This window comes from Corvus kubaryi, unplaced genomic scaffold (genome assembly GCF_017639235.1).
Source record: "Corvus kubaryi isolate FWS band 111438036 unplaced genomic scaffold, C.kubaryi_AGA036_p1.0 78, whole genome shotgun sequence".
In the NCBI taxonomy this organism is placed as follows: domain Eukaryota; kingdom Metazoa; phylum Chordata; class Aves; order Passeriformes; family Corvidae; genus Corvus; species Corvus kubaryi.
In genome coordinates, this window is record NW_024582065.1 from 5,515,971 (window position 1) to 5,534,530 (window position 18,560).

Here is an 18,560-nt window from a genome sequence, read left to right on the forward strand (position 1 = left end):
TGGAGGGTCTTTATGTCCAGGCTGCAAACCCCTAGAACAGGTAACAGGATTGCCTCTTGTGATGATGTTTGTTCAATTTGCCACCCCCCAACTCTTTTTTCTGGACTAGCTGGATTAGAAGGTGATGCTTCCATTATCACCAAAATGAGCACATCTGGAGATTTCAGCTAACTTGATGTTACCGTTTCTCTATGAGGGCTGGGAGAGGAGTAACTATTTTTCACATCTGTTTCTTCTACAGTTCAGGTAGGAAGGGGCTGGGTTTGCATGGAAATGTCAGCGTTGCACTTGGAGACCCTGGGTCTGGGCTGGGAATCGCTGCTGTCGCTCTCCCTAAGTTGCTCCAGGACCTGGACACATGCGAGAACTGTGAGCATTTAAGCACCACAGCAGATGGGACTCAAGACACATCAGAGCAAATATTTAAAGATCTATTTTTATAAAGCCACTTTTTGGCCTATAAACCACCCTCCCCACAGCTCCCAGTGCCCATTGCTGTGAACTCCACTGTTTGCTGCTCCTGCTGCTCAGCCCCGCTGCCAACTGGCAGGGCCCAGAAACGTGCTGTCTTGGTTTAGCACTGGATTTTTCTCCTTTCCCCCAAACCCAGGATTTTATTTTGTTTGTTTGTTTTATTTATGGAAGGGATTTTCCTGCTCTTGGCAGAGTGGAACGGGAAGTGATTGCTCTAACGAGGGAGGGTGTATCCTGCTTGCTGCCCAGCCCCATCCCTCTCTCCTTGTTCATGCAACAATTTTTACTGTCTTGGCTGTTGCTGGAACAGCACATGGTGAATCTCTTGTGCTGGAGGCAAGCACACTCCTTCCCTGAGCTGTTTCCCAGCCCCTGTTCTAGGACATTTTAGAAGATGGGGACAGGGTAATGTTGTTGGAGGGGAGCTCTGAGTCTCCCTTTTCTACCCTGTTACCACCTTTTGGGGTTTCTGGGATCAGACAGACTCCAAGGCTCAGTGACATGTAGCCATATACTGGTGGATGTCTTCCTGCTGCCTCAAATTTGTTTTGCGAAACACTGAACTGAGGAACATGTCTCCAGGGGGTGGCATGGCTGGGACCTTGTGTCCCCTTTTGCTCTGGAATATATCAGGGACAGGTGCCAGGTTCCCAGAAATGATCCCTGACTTGTTTACACAGTGTGGAGCACTTTCCAGTTTGCTCTTCCCTTTGCTGCTTTGTCTTTTAGCCTGGGCCCTGAGGAGCCAAGAACTGATGTGGCTGCTAACACAGGCAGCTCTGCTTCTGAATGAGCAAAAGAAAAATAAATAGCATCTCAAATTGCAGCTTGTGTGCAACAGGCCAGATTCCTGCTCTCTTTCCAGCCCTGCGACTTGGGGTAGTTACTTCTGACTTGCTTCTGCTGTGAAAGTAAGATGGTAACTGAGCCCAGGGACATTTTGGGATAGAACCAATTTAATCTCCCGGTGCTTCCATTTCTGCCTTGTGTTAAAAGCTGCTCAAACTCTCCTAGGAGAGCTGCTAACATAACTCGCTGTTGTCTCTGCAGTGCTTGGAGATCCTCAGATGTGAGTGGTTAATGGTTGGACTTGATGATCTTACAGGTCTTTTCCAACCTAAATGATTGTATGATTCTATGGTTACAGAAGCTTTTAATAGCACTTAACTCCTCTGGAACGAAGTCCAAAGCAAGGGGAAATTCACAGCTGATAAGAAAAGCCATGTTGGTGCACTGGGTTAAACCCAGCATTGTGCACTCTAATTATGCAGTGGTGGCCTGGGCTTCTGGAGTAACCGGGGAAGACGGGATGGTTGTGCTTGGCTGGAGGGAGCCAGGGCTTGATTTAGTGCCTGTTGAGATCAAGGGCCTTTGATTTCAATGGGTATTGAATCAGGCACTGCAATATCAAACAGGCAAATCAGATAATAACTTCAGATTGTCTGACATAGATTTGTGTCCCTGAGTTTGGGCAGGCAGAGTAAATTGGGCAGCCAGCTGGACAAGGCTGTGAGCCATGGGCTGACAGCTCGTCCCTAATGAATGGGATGTCCAGTAATGGACTGGTGGCAAAGATGGCCTGGTAGCTGGGATGGGATATTGGTCAGGCACTGTCCCTCCAGGCCAGAGATCCAGCACAGACCTGTGCCCCTCTCCCACCTAACTCCTGGGTGGGAGTTATTGCAGGGCTGGTGTGCAGGATAATGGCTACAGAAGCTAAAGAAGGAGAGAAATTTGGGGTGATCTTGCATTGTTAAGCCCCCATTTCCAGGCTTCTGCATGTTCCCTGCAAGAAAGGATTTCTTTTTTTTTGCAGCCCTTGGTATATCAAGCAGGCAGCTGGAATTGTTTCTGGTCTAAGTGGGGAGATTGGGCACCGGAAGAGGCAGAATGTAATGGGATGGTGATGCTTGTGGTGGGTTGACCCTGTCTGGATGCCAGGTGCCCACCAAAGCCACTCTGTCACTCCCATCCTGAGCTGGATAGGGTGGAGAAAATACAACTTAAGGCTCATGGGGTGAGATAAGGTCAGGGAGAGATCACTCACCAGTTACTGTCGTGGGTAAAACAGACTCAATTTTGGAAAATTAGTTTAATTTATCACCAATCAAATCAGAGTAGGATAATGAGAAATAAAAACTAAATCTTATAACACTTTCCCCCCACCCCTCCCTTTTTCCTGGGCTTAACTTCACTCCCAAATTATTCACCTCTTCCTCCCCAGCAGTGCAGGGGGACAGGGAAAGGGGACTGCAGTCAGTGCATCACATGCTGTCTCTGTCTCTGCTTCCTCCTCAGAGGGAGAACTTCTTACGCTCTTCTCCTGCTCAGATGTGGGGTCTTCCCACAGGAGACAGTCCTCCATGAACTGCTCCAAAGTGAGTCCTCCCTGTGGGCTGCAGTTCTTAATGAACTGCTGCAGTGTGGGTCCCTTCCATGGGGTCACAAGTCCTGCCATCAAATCTGTTCTCTCATAGGCTCCTCTCTCCATGGACCTGCAGCTCCTGCCATGAGCCTGCTCCAGCATGGACTTCCCATGGGGTCACAGCCTCCTTCAGGCATCTCCCTGCTCTGGCATGGAGCTCTCCATGCGCTGCAGGTGGATCTCTGAACCCCTGTGGACCTTTATGAGCTGCAGAGGCACAGCTGCCTCACCATGGTCTGTACCACAGGCTGCAGGGGAATCTCTGCTCTGGTGTCTGGAGTGTCTCCTCCTGCTCCTTCACTGACCCTGGGGTCTGCAGAGCTGTTTCTCTCCCATATTCTCATTCTTCTTTTTGGCAGCAGTTGCTCTGGGTTTTTGTTGGATTTTTTTCCCCCATTTCTTAAGTATGTTATCCCAGTGGTGCTGCGTTGTGGGCCTGTCTAGGAGCCGTCTGGCACTGGCTTTGTTGGAGATAGGTGAAACTTCCAGCAGCTTCTCAGAGAAGCCACCCCTCACCATGCAAACCCAATACAGTGCTCCTCAGGGATGTTAAATCTCCAGGATGCTGGTTTGTGGGGTGGTTGTCCTGACACTTGAGCTTTTTCATGCTGAATCTGCCTATGCTGGTAGGAAACCTGTTCTGTAGCATGGGTACGATTCCTTTCCCAAGATGCCCAGGGAATTGTGCCCTGCCCTTGAAGGAACGTGAGATGTTTGCAACTTCCCTGGTCTCTCATTTGCTGCACCTGTGGCTCGTTCACTGGGGTTCTTGGTTGTTTTTCACTTGGTAGCTCCTGGAGAGGTGTGTGGTGGGGAACAGGATGGGGTGAGGTACTCTGGGTGTGGGGTATGTATCTACAGTGATTGTAGCATCATCTCTACTACCAGTGCACAGTTGCTTTGCTGGGAGAGGGGTGGCTGCTGCAATGTGGCCGGCTCAGAAACAGCCCCTCCAGCAGTCTCCTGAAGCCTGGGGTCTCACCTCGCTTCTGGCCTTGTAGATGAAAGCCTTTGGATGTGCTGCTTTGCAGGCGTTGGAGCCTGCGAAGCCCAATCCCTCTGGCTTTGTCTAGCAGCTGGGTTTTAAATCACAAAGTCTAATTCTGAAGCCTGTTCTGTTTTGTTTCCCTGCGGTTGGGGAAAAAAAACCTGTAGTATCCCACTCTGTGTGTGTTACGTGATGTCAAAGCCGAGTTTGAGCCCCAGCCCATCCCACCATTGCTCTCTGTGGATGCAGGAATGTTATCTCTGAGGTCTGCACCTGCCTTGATAGACTTGGCTGGAAGTGGGTCAGTAGGTTTAAAAGTTCTGGGAAGATATGTTGTGATCGTATCAGCATCGTGCCATAAAAGAAACAGACTTGAAGTCAAATTCAAGGCAACAACGAAAACTTGGAGAGGAACGGAGAGAAGAGGCAGTGCATCAGCAGATGCAGAAATCCCTCTGGGTCATATCAAGTGTTTTGCCAGTGTTAAATGCTGAGTAAAATACAGTGTCTGAGAGATCAGATCACTGGGTATTCCCTCCGGATGGGGAGATCCTGGGTTGAATATCTCTTTGGTGAATCATCTTCTGGAGCTGTCGGAGCAGAGATCTGGCATGGGGTTATCGCTGGGTCCAACTGGCTGCTGGAGGTGACGTTGCTTCCAGGCTATTTGGGCAATCCTACTTGAAGAAGACACATAAATAGCATCATCCTGCTCTCTGCTACTAAAGCTCTGTTTCCTGAATGCTTGGATTCAGCAACAGCAAATGAAACCCTTCTGGAATGGCCTGAGAGGGCGTTTACAGGGGAAGGGGCAACCAGAGGAGTTTTGGCAGGAGCATGCTCTGCTGCCTTTGTCTCCAGCAGGGCTTGGGGAAGGAAAGCCCACAAAACTACTTTAACAGAAGCATCTCAGGAATTTGCAAGACCCATTGAAGGGCTCTTCCAGGTCTTCAGCAGCATCTGGCTGTTTTGCTAGATCTTCCTCTGTGAGCCGAGAGGTGGGCAGCCAAAAACATATGAGATCAATACAGAGGAAAGAAGCAATTGCTAAATGACCTTCGTGAAAGATTCTGAAGGGCCTGTGTGGCACAAGGAGGTATCAGGCCAATGTGAGAGAAATCCTACAAAGAAAGTCTGTGAAAGAGATGGTCCAGTTGGATTTTTTTACTTGGCTTTTTCCTTTAATCCCTCACTGTGACTCTTACAAAGTGGGGTTTGGATGTGAAAAGACTGTCTTGTGTTGCATGAAGAACATGGTGGGAGGGAGAGGACTGCAGCCTTCATGGTGCCGTGGTGATGGGTTGTCTTCTCCAAGTCTGTTCTGGGGACATGCTGTGAGGAAGTTTACTACTGCCCTTCTCCCTTGTTTTGGGGAGCCATGTGTCAGCTGTAGCTAATCTTGGGGACTGCTTGTCTACATTCTTCATTTGGGATCCTTTGAGGCAGTCCACATGGACGGCACGAGAGTTGCAGATACTCCATTTGAAAAGCTGTAGAATTACTGGGAGAGGGAATGGATTTAAATTGTATCTCCTGCAATAAATCAGCACAGGCTGGACCTCCCTGCCCCGCTGGGGGCATGTGTTTGAAGGAGAATCCCGACCTCCCTTTGCTTTACTGGTCCCTGCTCAGATCTGCCCAGCCTTGCACCAGGACAGCTGCTCTTTAAACACCAGGAGCGTTGTCTGAAGCAGTCAGCAATGCTGGGCTCGCCTGTGCTGGGCTGCTCTGCGACTTCACTGCTCCGAGTACAGACAGCAAGCTGTTCCTGCGCGTGGGCTACCGGCGCTGCCAGGAAAGCTATTCTCATTCAGGAGAGAGAAATGAGCTGTGCAAAAAGAAGGCACGTCTTGTATCGATAGGCATCGCCTGCCAGTTCAACCAGTACGTGGTGGTACTGCTGCATGGAGCTGGCTCGGGAGGTTTGATGGGGATGTGTTGGATGCAGGCGACCCTTTGGGCTGTGCTGGTATCGATAAGGGATCCTCCTGGCTCCTGTGGTTAAACTGATATGGCTGGCCCTGGGTGGGATTCTGCAGGATTCCTTGCAACAGGGACAGAGTGATAGACTATGATGTGACACAGTAGAGGACACAGTCCCTTGTGTGTTATGTGGGTGTTAAAAGCAATGTCCCACTGCTGCTCCCAAGGCATTTTCACTCCTTCTGGCCCAGAAAGAACATGGGTGCAGAAATGCCTGGGGCTGCTTTTTGGGCTTCTGTAGTCTCTTTAACATTTTGTCTTGGGTAGTGTTTGAAGCTTGCTGAGGATGCTGCCCTTACACTGCACAAGGAAGGGTTTTATTTCAGCCCTATGCTTGCATCTTTCAGGAGGAAACTGCTGGGAGTTTTAAAAGAAATGTTGACACAATCCTTTCTTTTGGAAAATTTCAGCTTCTGGTGGAGGTGTCTGTGTGTCAAACGGAGTCCTCAAAGGTCTGGGTGGAGGGTGCCAGAGCCACTCCACGCTGTAGCCTGAGGGCTCTGATTTTGGGCAGTGCCAGGCTGTCAGGGTGCTGAGCTCCGGGGAGGCTCTGTGGGTGCTGGTATCTCCTGCAGATCTGGGATCTGCTCAAGTGTGTCAGCCCCAGCGCCAGCCCCTGCTTGGGTCTGCTCTTGGCTGCTCTGATGATTTGTGTGTGTGTGCCTGCCCTGTGATCCCTTGGCCTGTTTTGGAGATGGGAGCTGCCTGTGGGATTGCTTTTGCTTTTGCCCCCAGTTTGGCATGGGGGAGTAAGACAAGGGGAGCTGGCCAGGGAACCAGGGAGATTTCAAGCCATGCCGCTGGGTGGGAGAGGAAAGCTTGACTTCTATGAGTCTCATTACATCACATTCCCCTCTTCTGCCAAAAGAGCCCCCAAAATCCCTGCAAGGAAATGGGACACGTCTCACCCTATAAGCTCCCCATGAGAGCCTTTGAGAGGGTAGAGACCCCAACTCATCTCTGCCTTGCCAGGACACAACTCCCTCTCCCTCCCTTTTCTGGGGGACTGTGGGGCTCCTCAGCCAGGCGCTGGCACCCCCCTGGCCATGGTGGAGGCCCCTGGCCCGCCACGGGCCCTGTGCTCTGCCGGATGTCAGGGAGCCAGACGGGCTGCCCCGGCCATCGCAGCTGAGCTCCCAGCCCTGAACAATGGGGCCATTGAGGGGCTGGAGCTGGGGGTGAGGCCCGGCCAGCCCGGCTGTGGGCTGCGGACAGGGAGGACAGCTGAGCCTGCTTGTTCCACCCCAGCCGAGTTATAGCCCAAAATAGGCACCTGGTGGCCATTCAGAGGCTGGGCCTCTTTGTCTGGAGGCCACGGCTTGTTTGCATGTGGGGATTTTGTGGAGTATTTATGGCTGGGAGAGGGGGAAGGAAGGAGGGAGCCTAGCAGTTGTGTGACCTTATTTTTATTTGTTTTTTGGTGTTAAGAAGGCAGGGCTGCTGGTATTTTTGTCCCCACCTCACATCTTCCTGTAGGTGCTTATGCTTCCTTGCAAGCCAGGCACCCCTGTCCTGGTGCAGGAGCAAGATGGTCGTGGCTGCCATGATGGCTAGGCTATGGGAACAAGGGGCAGAGAGGAGAAAAGCTCCATGGTGAGGTTGTGGTGTTCCCAAAAGCCATTGGCTGTGGTCAGCGAGAGGGATGAGATGTTGTCAACATCTGGTGAAGCCACTGCCCTCTCCCCATTTTATGTGTTTTCCATCTCCATATGTCATCCTGGTTGCTAGTCCTGGGTTCCTGTGTGGCTGCCACAGCCATCTCCTGCCCCATGGGGTGCATGTGGGTGTCTGCAGACATCACTTCCCCATCCTTCTTCACCAGACCCCCTCTGGTCTGCTTTCGTGAGACTGAAACGGATTCTGTCTGGCTCTGATAGACACTGAGCATCTGCTGTGCCCAGTGACTCCGAAAATCGCGCTTCTTTGTAGCCATGCATGGATTTAAGGACTCGACGTGAGGTGTCTGAAGGGGTGGTTGTGGCTCGAGCCCACTTTGAGTTGTGCTGCTGAAAGTAGGGGTTATATCTGCGTTGGGAAGGGTGTAAAATTAATGCAATGTTTGGATCAGCTCATTAACTAACTGTGCTGGTCCAAATCTTGCCCTTGGAGGCATGTGTGTTGCTGCCAGAGCCATCAACATAAAACCTCTCTGCAGCACAGCCGGGGATAGGATTTGGCCTGTTTATATTCACAGTGCAAAAAGGACCGAAGGATTAATGACTGATTACTTCTCAGGCCAGCGGGAGCCCCGGGTACCCATCCAGTCTGCACATAAAATGCAGGGCAGACCAAGACAAAGCTTTGCAACAGAATCCTCCCAATTACCTCACCGATCTCCCCGCGCGCCATAAAATGCACCGTCAGCTCTGCAGCCGGCTCTCAGCCCAGGGACCAAACTCCTCCCGACACTGCTCCGAGCCGCTCTGTGAGGTTTCAGGGAGAAAAGCCTCATCCCCCCTCAGCCTCGCCCCTCTCCCTGACCTGGGCATCATTTGGAGGTGGTTTGGTGGAGCCTTGGCTGGTCCCTACCTGTCTGTGCATGTGTCTGAGCATCCTATCGGCCCCCCCAGCGGAGCCTGCGCGTTGGATGCAGTTTCTATGGTTACTGCAGCTCCCGGGCCCGGGCAGAGCAGTTGGATGCTGGAGCTGGCAGGAGCGACGTCTCCCCCTGGATCAGCCAGAAACTTGACAGGGAGTGTGCAGGAGCGACAGAGAGGAGGAGAGAGGGAACCCAGGAAAAAACCCTGTGCCTGCTGGGTACAGGGGTTGCCCCCAACAGGCTGTCCTCCGAACAGGCTTGAACACAGAGAGGGGGAGGAAAAACAATAAAAGGGATGATGAGAAAATTGCAGTTCTGGTGCGCACATGAAGGTGACATTTGTTGTAGCATCTCTAACCATCGATTCGGGAATCTAAACACATGGAAGTTTTAACTGCTGCCAGAGCCTGACTATTCTACCCATATTTGTTTTCTCCCAGCCCTTCTTTCCTTTTATTTAATTCTTTAAGTGTTTTTATCTTGATATTTTCCTCCCTACACACACAGGTTTCCTCCCTGTGCCTATATATTCCTCTCCTGTTGGTTAGGCTAAAAGTTCAAGGTGTGTTTAGCCCTCACCACACGTGGTGTTGATGGCACCTGGGAATAATTGGGAGCTTTTTGGCAGCCTTGCTGCTGTGGCCACCCTGGTGTCCTGCTGATGGATGTGAGCACTGGTGTGCAAGGATGCAAACCTGGTTGTGTGTTTACATCTGCAATCAGGGACTCCCCCTGCCCCATCATTTCATCTAACCTGCCCCAAATACTCATGGTGCCCATCAAATTGGGTTCAACCTCATAGGCTGCACTTGCAAAGCCCTTTCTTTCTGGCTTGGCCACTTCAGCTCCTCGGAACTGCTGTCAGACAGGGCAGTGCCTCTGAAACGCGTGTGCTGTAATAGACATCTCCATCCCTGCTCTTATGGGCAGGGTGTGGGGACAGGAATGAAAATAATTAAGCCAAAGGCTTGGGCAATGAAGGGCTCTCGCCCTGACCTGCTTGGGAGGTAACTGGGAGCACAGGTCTCCCTGTGCTTCCCAGGTGAGGAAGGCTGCTTGCCCAGGGAGCTCTCGGTGAGCCCTGAGCCAGTCAGACTGGCTCTCCCGTCTCCCCGGGGCAGCTGCGAGCACTGCAGCTCTGTCAGGCGAGGGGTTGCAATGGGTTATGGCTGTCCCTGACTCAGAGAGGAAAGGACAGGCAGGCAGGGGAAGGATTTGCAGAGTTCTGGCTGTTTCCAAGTCTGGCAAGCTGAAAAAAAAATCCCTGTAATGCCAGGAAACCGCTCCCTGCGCTGTGCACCAGGGTGTCTCCTGGGTGGAGAAAGGATGGAACATGAGCTGAGTGGCTCTCCTGGATTTGCACTGGGGACTCCTGCTGTCCCAAAAAAACACTGTCTGGTCCTGCCCACCTTGTGAGTGGGGCCAGTGGCTCCTCGGACTGCAGGGGTGGCAAGTCTCCTCCTCATGCAGGACCAGTCCAGCTCCTTGCAGAGGGGAAAGGCAGCAGTGTCTGGGGAGATGTTACATGATTTCTCCTGAACTGTGGCCTAGTTTTAAGGGAGCCACTGCCCTCAAAACCGTCTGTCCCTTTCCCCTTACCTGCTCCATGCATTCACATTACAACTCACGTTCCTGACCTACGCTGGGGCTCCTCGCTGGGCTGACACCTGATTCACACAGGCAGAATATTCTGGACTGATTGACTGGGCAGATTCCTAGGTCCCAGGCAGGGCTGGGGATGCTTCTTCAGTGGGGTGGTTGTAGTTGGAAAGGCTCCTTCCTCTTTGTCTTGCAGCTGGATAAAGACCAACATCAAATATCCTGAGCCTTTCTCTCTGAGGCTGTGCAAAGCCTGGGCTGGATGCAGAACGGGTCAGCTCCAACTTGGGTGTTTCCACAGGGGCAACACCATGGGTGTTCCCAAGGGGACGTAAGAGTGTCTGCAGCAGCACTGGTTGCTTTGCTGATATAGGACCTACCCATGCTCTCTTGCTTCTCTTGGGTCCTTTGGGAGGTGCTGAAGCAGAGCAAGAAGCAGAAATTTATCCCAGACCTGTAGCTCAGCCTCCCTGTCCTGACTTTGCTGGATGGTTTCTGCAGCTCTGGCAGCCAGCACGTTCCTGCCAGCAATTCCCAGGCTGCTGCCACCACCGAAGATGTCGGTGGGAGGCAGAGAACAGGGTGTCTGCAGGCCCCCAGCTCTTTGAATCACCTGCTCAGCCCTTTGGTTGCTGGGACATGCAGCTGCTTAAGCTGTGTTTACCCTTCCCCAATCCCTTTTCTCCCCTTTCCCCAGGCAGACTGAAGCCAGACAAGAAAGGGCAGATGCATCTCCCCCTCGACAAGTCTCTGCAGGTGAGCCAGGAGCTGCTTGGCACGCACACCTGAGCCACCTGGCCCTCCTGCCGTGTTAACCATTTTGTGCAGGCAGGCAGGAGCGGCGCTGCAGCGGGGCTGGGCAGCTCGCCAGGGAATGCGTGGGAGCAGGGGCTGGGGGATGCTTCAGGGAGAGGGAATGGCCCCACTGAGGATCATCTTCCTGCGGCTGCAGGCGTCGAGTCAGGCCACTCCCAGTCTGGATCAGTGGCTCGCGGTGGCCTGTGGAAATGGAACATCAGGCCCATAGTTTTCATATTTTCCCTCCTCCTGCCTTGCCCCTTGCAGATGGGAGCCCCTGGAGAACCAGGTCTGTCTGGGAGCAGGGGATAGAAGGCACAGCTGGGCAGTGAGCAAGGTGTTTTGCACCACTGGAGCTGGGTGAGACGGGCAAAGTCCACTCCTGGCCCAGCACGTTGGATGGCTTGTGTCTCCTCAGCTGAGCTGGACCCAGACTGGTCCCTGTAAGAGGTGTGTCCTGGCATGACGTCGAAACTGGACTCCCTGCAGGGCATCATGTTCCCTGAATGGGATCACACCTGCAATGCTGTCCATGTGCTTTCCTTGGGTTTCAGCGCACCTGCCTGGGTGGCAGTGGAACAGTATCTTGGAACTGGATGTGGGTATCCATCTTCAGGAAAGCAGCCTAGAAAGTAGCCTGGTTTTCTGAAAGAACAAAAGCTTTACTGAAAGTAAGACTTTCCCTCCAATCTATTTTCCTTGTCATGAAGGAGCCATGGTGACTTCTGTTGAAGGAAACGAAACCCAGTTTTAGTTCCATGTTCTGAGAAAGGTTTGAAATACAATGGAGACTGTCTCTGTATTGGTTTTCAGCCCAGGCACAGGGCAAAAGTTCTTGATTGGTTTATGTTTCAAACCTCTCTCGCCCCACTTGTCTGCCTGGAGTTCCAAACCTCAAAGTGCCCAGCTCCAAGGGAGTATTTTTCACATGGGCTCATTTGGGTTAAATTCAAGGCTGTTTTTTTCTGCTTCAGGCAAATGTCATTGTGATCCTTTTGGTGTCACTTTGCTGTTCCCAAGTAGGTTCCTGGAGAAACGGTAGGAAGCTGAACATGTACATACATCTCCGAAGCACTCGGGTATTTCCAAGTGATGCAACCTCAGATTCCTTCCCCACCTCCCCCCATTCCCCTTTGCCTCAAAGCCCTTTTTTAGCCTCAGAGATCAGCTTGGGTTTGGGTTTTTTTTCTACTGTTTTAGATTTCTTGAGGCAGAGCCTTGCCTGGGGGGTGGAGGTAGGCAGCCCAGAGTAAGGGTGGTGCAGGCAGGATGGTTAGGGAAATGCTGACCCTTTGGGGAGACCTTGTTCCAGCCTGTAAGCCCATCTGTGACTCTGGCCTGACTGTGAAATCCTCCCATGGCCAGGACACATCATCAGATGAGAAATAACATCAGCTATTTGCATGCAAGTTAAACCCATGGATCAGGCTGAGGAACGTGCTGTTTTGTGTGCAAGACCTGTTGTTTTTCTACCAGGAGAACTTTTTCATGTGTTAAAACAACAATTTAAGTTATTTGCTGTTTAGATGCTCTGTAAAACCATGGATTTTGGCCATTGGTGGCCATTGCTTGCTGGAAGATCCCAGGTTTCTACCAGGCCAACACCTCTAATTGTGTGTGTCAGTGTGACAGTGCTATGTGACTTCTCTCAGCCCGGTGTGGGAATGCTCTGGTGTGGGGTTTTGCTTGCTGAGGCTTTCACACAGACTGTTCTCCCTAAAACCTGCCCTGTCGCTGACTGTGTGCCAATGAACCAGCCCGGGGAGGGACTGTTCCAGTTTCACTCATCCTCCAGACCTGTAGCCGGCTGGCAGCAATGTCAAACATGACTTGTCCCTGTAGACAAAGTCATGCTCGACATCACTGTAATTAATCCGATTCCTCGAGGTCGTGGCTCGAACATAACCTAATTGTCTTGGGGAGGCAACACCCTCTGGATTCTGCAATGTCTTGTCTCAGGTGTAGGTACTGTGTGAAACCTGGGAAGCAGCTGAGCTCAGAGGGGTCTCCCGATCCTGAATTTTCCCCCCAGTGCTGGGGACTCCAAGTGAGGGGTTGGGAACTGCAGTGGAGCTATGGTTTCATGTGAGGACCTGCCTTTCTGCTGCCCAACTGCCTATGCAGCTCAGTCTCCCTAGGAAAGAAAAATAGAGTGAAAACTTGCTTGCTGCTGGGAAAAGAGGCAAGCAGGAAGTTTATGTTCTTTGCTGGGATGTGGGACTGGAATGGTGAGCTCAGAGAGGGGAAGGAGAGATGCTTTCCCATCTACAAAAATCTTAAAAAAAAAAAATCCTGCCCACCTAGTGCATAGAACAAACCCTTGTGAAATAACATGTCAGAAATTTCCAGCAGGGCTTAGGCTTTCCAAACTGTCTTCTGGAATAACCAGTGATGGTGTCTCTAGCCCTTGTGTGGGCTTAGGGGACCCAGGTTTCCCCCAGTTGATGCTCCATGGGGGACTGACATGGTTTGTTTGCCTTGAAGGCTCCATCCTCCCCAGGACAGACCTGGGTGGATATTCCCTTGGGTCCTGCTGTTCCCCACAAAAGCTCTTGTTTTCATTGTGCTGTAACAAGGCAGCTGGGGTTGTGTTCCCACCAGCTCTGCCCTGCGAACGGACACACGTGGCGGAAGAGATGGGGAACTCCAGTGCCTTGGTTCTCTATTTCCTCTGCTTGGGTTTTATTTCCTGAGCAGCTACAGTTCATTGCACGGGCAATATCCTCCACTTGAGCCTTTGCACTGATTTTGTACGTGAGGGTAGGGCCCCAATTGCAGTTTGTCCTGCTGCCACACTCCTAAAACCCTCCGGGGAAGGAGTTTGGGCTCCCTATTTGCAGGGAACAAGAGTCCCAGTGGCGAGGCTGGGATGTGAAACAAGCCGAGTGTTTTGTTTTGTAGCTCCGTACATGGCAGCGTGGCTAAACGCGGAGGCAGATTTCAAGGCACGGTCGTTTAACTACACTGGGAACGTCTGATTCCAGGCATGCTTATTTCACAGATTTTAGTTGCACATTTCCTGGGCAACAGTTTTGCAAATGTAATTCTGCAGGTAGGCTTTGGGGGCTGAGGGCGGTGGGTGCAGCTGGGCAAGCGCTCACTAGCGAAGGAACACGAAAGCCTCTTCCCCCTGTGCCTTGTGGGTTTGGTGTTGTTTTGTTTTCCCTCTTCAAATGACGAGCTGGAAAACATCTGAGACCAATACTGGGGTAGAGTGGGAGGAAGGGAAGATTCTAAAGCCCTGGTCAAGATAATGGGAGCAGTTTCCTTTATGGATTATGAATTTGCTTTCATAGTTTGGCTCTAGTTTGTTTGCAGGGAACATGGTTTGGCTCCCACTGTCTTCAGCAAAGCTGGACCAAAGTGGCCTCAGTGCAAGACAGACTCAGAATTTGGCTTTATCTTTTAAGGGGCCCATTCTGTTGCATGTTAGTGGGTCAAATTTTGGAGCTCTGACTCAGGCTGAACTTTCAGTGGCTTTTGCACCTGGAGATTTAAATATCTGTCTGCAGGGGAGGTGAACACCAAACGGCATCCCTAGCTGCAACTCCTTGAGACGTTACCTCCCCCTTCATCCCCTCCAGCTGTTTATTATTTCCCTCCTGCTGCTGCTTACCACCTCCACGGTGTGTCAGAAGAACGGGACGTGAATGCTCCCACTTCAGCCGCTTCAGCACAAAGTCTGGCAGCAGCTTCCTTCCAGCTGCTGGGGAAAGGGGGTTTAGGGAGAGCTGCCAGCCTTTGCCCAGGAGCCTCGGAGGAGAGTGCGAGAGCTGTTCCACCGGCGCTGCGCCGGCAGCGGGAGCCTCCGGCACAAGGGAGCAGATGAACAAGCTGCCGGGGGTGGCAGCGGTGGTGATAACATCTGGACCCACCCGAGGAGAGCACTCTCCCGATGCTGTAAGTGTAGGGCTGCGACCTTTCGCTGCTGAGCTGCCTCTGCTCCCACTGAGTTCAGCAAGAGTTCGGGGTCCTCAGCCTCTCGCAGGTGCGGGGTCGTGCAAGCCGCCGGCATTGGGTTTGATAGGAGCCACACCTGAGGTAGCGCGCTGGGACCGCTGCCTGCCGGGCTGGGCGAGTCCCTTTGGGATGGCTCCTGCCAAGTTCGCAGGTACAGCCTATTTCAGTGCAAGAGGGAGTCCACTGGAGCCAGCAGTTGAGCTGCAAAGCTCTTCCTGGGATGAGGAGTGGCTAACGAGCCACAAATAACCTTTAAAAGAGAGTTGCTGTAGAAGCCAGAGAGTCCCAGGGGAGCTGGAGCCTCCCCCCACCTCCCTTTGCTGGCTGGCGGGGGCTGCAAGCAAAGCACCCCCATCGCTCCGTGCAGGGAGACAGCCCCGTCGCCTTGCCGCAGCCGGGGAGGCATCGCTGCTCTGCCAGCTCCCTCTTCCCTTCCTTTCATCTTTTTTTCCTCCTCCCGTGGCCCCTGGGGTCCACCCCCCCCACCCCAGCCTCGATCCGATTTGAAAATCTCAAGGCAAATCCTGCTAAATAGGGAGATTTTGCCCGGCTGAGTCCCTGCCCTCCCTGGTCTCTCGCTCCCTTTGCCGTTTCTGGCCTGCTGGGTTTTGTGTTTCAGTTGTTATAAATAAAGCTCCAGGCACTGATTTGGGTATACAATGACACCTTGTGTTATTAGACAGCACAGGACAGACTTTGCAAGGGGAGCCTGCTCGCCCGCCCTCCCTCTCCTCCGCTGCCTGCGGTCTGCGGGCAGCCTCGTGCAGGCTCGGGGGTGGCTGCCAGCAGGTGCTTCTGCCTCCAAGCTGCTGCCTAAAATCACAGCCCCCAGACAGAAAACCCACCCCAGAGGACCTCGCCCCCTGCTTGGACTGGGCTGGGTTTAAATAGAGGTGGCGGTGGGAATTTTTGCACTTAAAGAAGGGAGGAAGAGGATGATGGGAAAAGTCTGGACTCTCCCTGTTTTGTGCAAAAAGTGAGTGGAAAGTGTTGGCAGGGGTGAAGTCAGGGATGTCATTGTCACTCAGCCCTGCTGGGAGTGACCTCAGCTTACCCTCAATCACCCAATGCTGTGGAGCTCGGCAGGATTTCATCCGGCAGCTGTGTCACCTGGATCCTTCCCTGCCTGGCCACTGTGTGCCTGGCAGAGGTGGGATCTGAGCATCCTTTCCCCTCACATGGCCACTCTGCCTTCTCAGCCCACGGGAAGGGTTTTGTCTGGTGGAAGACACCTCATACCAGCCACCCTCTCATCCCTTTTGCCCCCTGGGGATGAGCGCTGGCTGGAGTGGGGGAAACTGAGGCAGATGTTGAGCCACATGTGCCTGGTTTTGGCTCTTGGCGTTTCCTCCCTCACTTCAACACTGAGATTTGGGGACAGAACCCTGGGGCAGCTTTTTTGAGTTATCTCCTGTGTTTCACTGGTTGTCTCTCTGCAGGGAACTGGAGTCAGTCTCTGAGAGTCCAAGCTGTGGAGAATTTGAAGCAGCAATTTAAAGGCAGGAAAATAAAAGTGCAGCCTGCAGAGGGAGGGTGGCCTCTCATTGGGGCTGAGTTGAGTTATCCAGATTATTTTAATTCTTTCAAAGACCTTTGGAAGTGGGGTTTTTGGGCACTTTGCTAAGTGGTCCTGGGTATTACAATTTTACTGACAGTTTAAGGCATTATTTGAATTGTGTTTGAGAAGTCAATGAAAATATCAAATACCAAAATTCCCCCTTGGAAATTGTTTCTGTGCTTTTTGGTATTAGTTGTTTGGTTTTTTATTTCCCTTCTTTCCTGTCACCTGTGGATTTGGGCTGTGAGGATGGGGTACCCCAAAACCTCTTTCGAGCTGAATGAAGCATGCTTCACACCTGCTGGCTGTGTCACCATGGCCAGAAAAGCAGGCTGGGCTTGCTGTTTGCAAATTGTCTATCCAAATTCCTCCTGAGGAACAACATGCAATGGACTTGGTGTCTGGATAACTGCTGGTCTCCCCTCTGCCCCTCCCTCCCCACCTCCCATGAAAGGAAGAACATGTAGCACATGGGGTTTTGTTTTTGTGGTCTTGTGTTCACTTGGACTGCGGAGATGCAGACTTAAGAAGAAAGTACTAAGTACCCTCTTTTCATGGTTTGTGATGCCCATGTTGCTTTATAAGGTAAATAACCCAAACCATCCAATAAAATTCCAACACTGTGCATCAATAGAGTAATGGAGATATTTAACGTATGCAGTAAAGCTGCTATTCCAGAGCCCTAGGCCTGCTTTAGTAGCTATAACAGGAGTGAATAAGATCTTTTCCTGCTTTTATTTATACACATATAATATCAAATATTACTGAGTTGTTGCTTGTTAATGTTAGCCAAAGGGGTTAAGAGAAATAAAAAGGGATTTTGCAACCATATCAGGGGAGAAAGAGCAAAAGTACGCCCATTAATAAATGAGGGAGCTGAATCCAGCAATGATATTGAAGTGACTAAGTTACTGAGCTGCTTTTAAAATCAGTCTCTGGTAAAATCAGTGGAGACAATTAGGAGACCTTGTCAGATACAATCATGGGCTCCCAAATAGAAGAGCAGCCCATGAGGAAATAGAGAGGCCATGAGGAATAGGGGAATGAAGCCAGCAGCTGTTGAAGTCAGAGGAAAGGCTCATGTTGAGTCCATGTAGCTGTCACTGGGATGTTGTGCTGGCAGGTCAGAGATGTCCTTGCTGCAGGATGGGAGCTTGTGTCTCACCTGGGACACAGGAGAAATGTGGGATGGGGTGGGAAAGCCTGGGGCAAGGGAGGTTGAGGTAGAAAAATAGGCTGAGCTGGGCAATTTCCATCTGTCCACATGGTAGAAAGAGCAGGGCTGGCATGGGGGGAGAAGTGCTGTTTCACACTCCCAGCAATGCTCCCGAAGTTAAAATTTTTCTCCTGTGTTGCCTGAGCTGTTGGAGGTGGCAGGATTGTGGGAAGAAGCATGGCATGGCCCATGGGAGTGCTTACTGGGGGTCAGAGCAGCCCAAAGGAACTTAATGGACACAATATTCCAGTTCTGCCCAGTGTCTCCGCGCGTCTCACTGGAGATACACAGCCATGGAATGAAAGCTGCAGGGAGTTCCTGTAAATGAAAGATGTAGGTGAGCAGAGGTAGCTGAATGGTGGGAGCACCCAGCATCATCCAAGGGTCACATTCTCCACTGTGGGAATTTTCTCAGGATGGTCCATGTCACTGTTTACATCCCCCTCCCACATCATCTTGAATGTTTTCATTAGATGCACAAAGTGAAGTCAAAGAGGAAAGAACTACAGAGAAAGCCTGGGAAGATTTTCTGTAAGAGGGCAGAAATAACCATGCCACAAGGAAAATGCCAAGTGGATGTAATTGCAACAGAGATCCAGAGGAAAAGAGCTTCTTGCAGGACAGCTGAAGAACTGGAAGTCTTGGAATAAATGTCACCACAGGAATGGAGAGCACTGGTCTAACTGGTGTTGTTGGGGACCCATCTCCTGAGCCAGCTGTGGTCACAGAAAGGCTAAAACCTTCTGTTGTGTGCGTCTTGTGTAAGGGCAAGATCTCCCATTTGATATTTTTGGGGCAACAGATGCTGAGGCCACGTGTCAGACAGCCCTGGAGACATTACCCTGGTTCCTTCTCTCTTGCTTGTGCTCACAGCACTTTTCCAGTGCTCAAGTCTGGGCACTACAATGACAGTCAAGTGTAAACCCACTGGGAAGAGATTTGGAGTAAAGCACTGCAATGACTTGGAGCCTGATGAATAAGTGCAGGAGGAAAGACTATAAGAGTTAAAGCCTTGGATTG

The 18,560-nt window shown here is 51.6% G+C and overlaps 2 long non-coding RNA genes across 8 annotated transcripts in view; one reads left to right on the plus strand and one right to left on the minus strand.

Moving 5' to 3' along the window:
* Positions 1-8,899: 8,899 nt before the first annotated feature.
* On the minus strand, positions 8,900-14,510 carry LOC121676068. Its single transcript, XR_006020356.1, has 2 exons — positions 14,423-14,510; positions 8,900-11,833 (listed from the first exon to the last, which is right to left on the minus strand). It is a non-coding gene; the product is annotated as an uncharacterized LOC121676068 (long non-coding RNA).
* Positions 14,511-14,620: 110 nt separating this feature from the next.
* Positions 14,621-18,560, plus strand: part of LOC121676067 — an 84,886-nt gene continuing 80,946 nt past the window's right edge. For all 7 annotated transcript variants that reach the window (XR_006020353.1, XR_006020350.1, XR_006020351.1 and 4 more), the window contains exon 1: positions 14,621-14,706. This is a non-coding gene — a long non-coding RNA (uncharacterized LOC121676067). The remainder of the gene's footprint in view (positions 14,707-18,560) is intronic.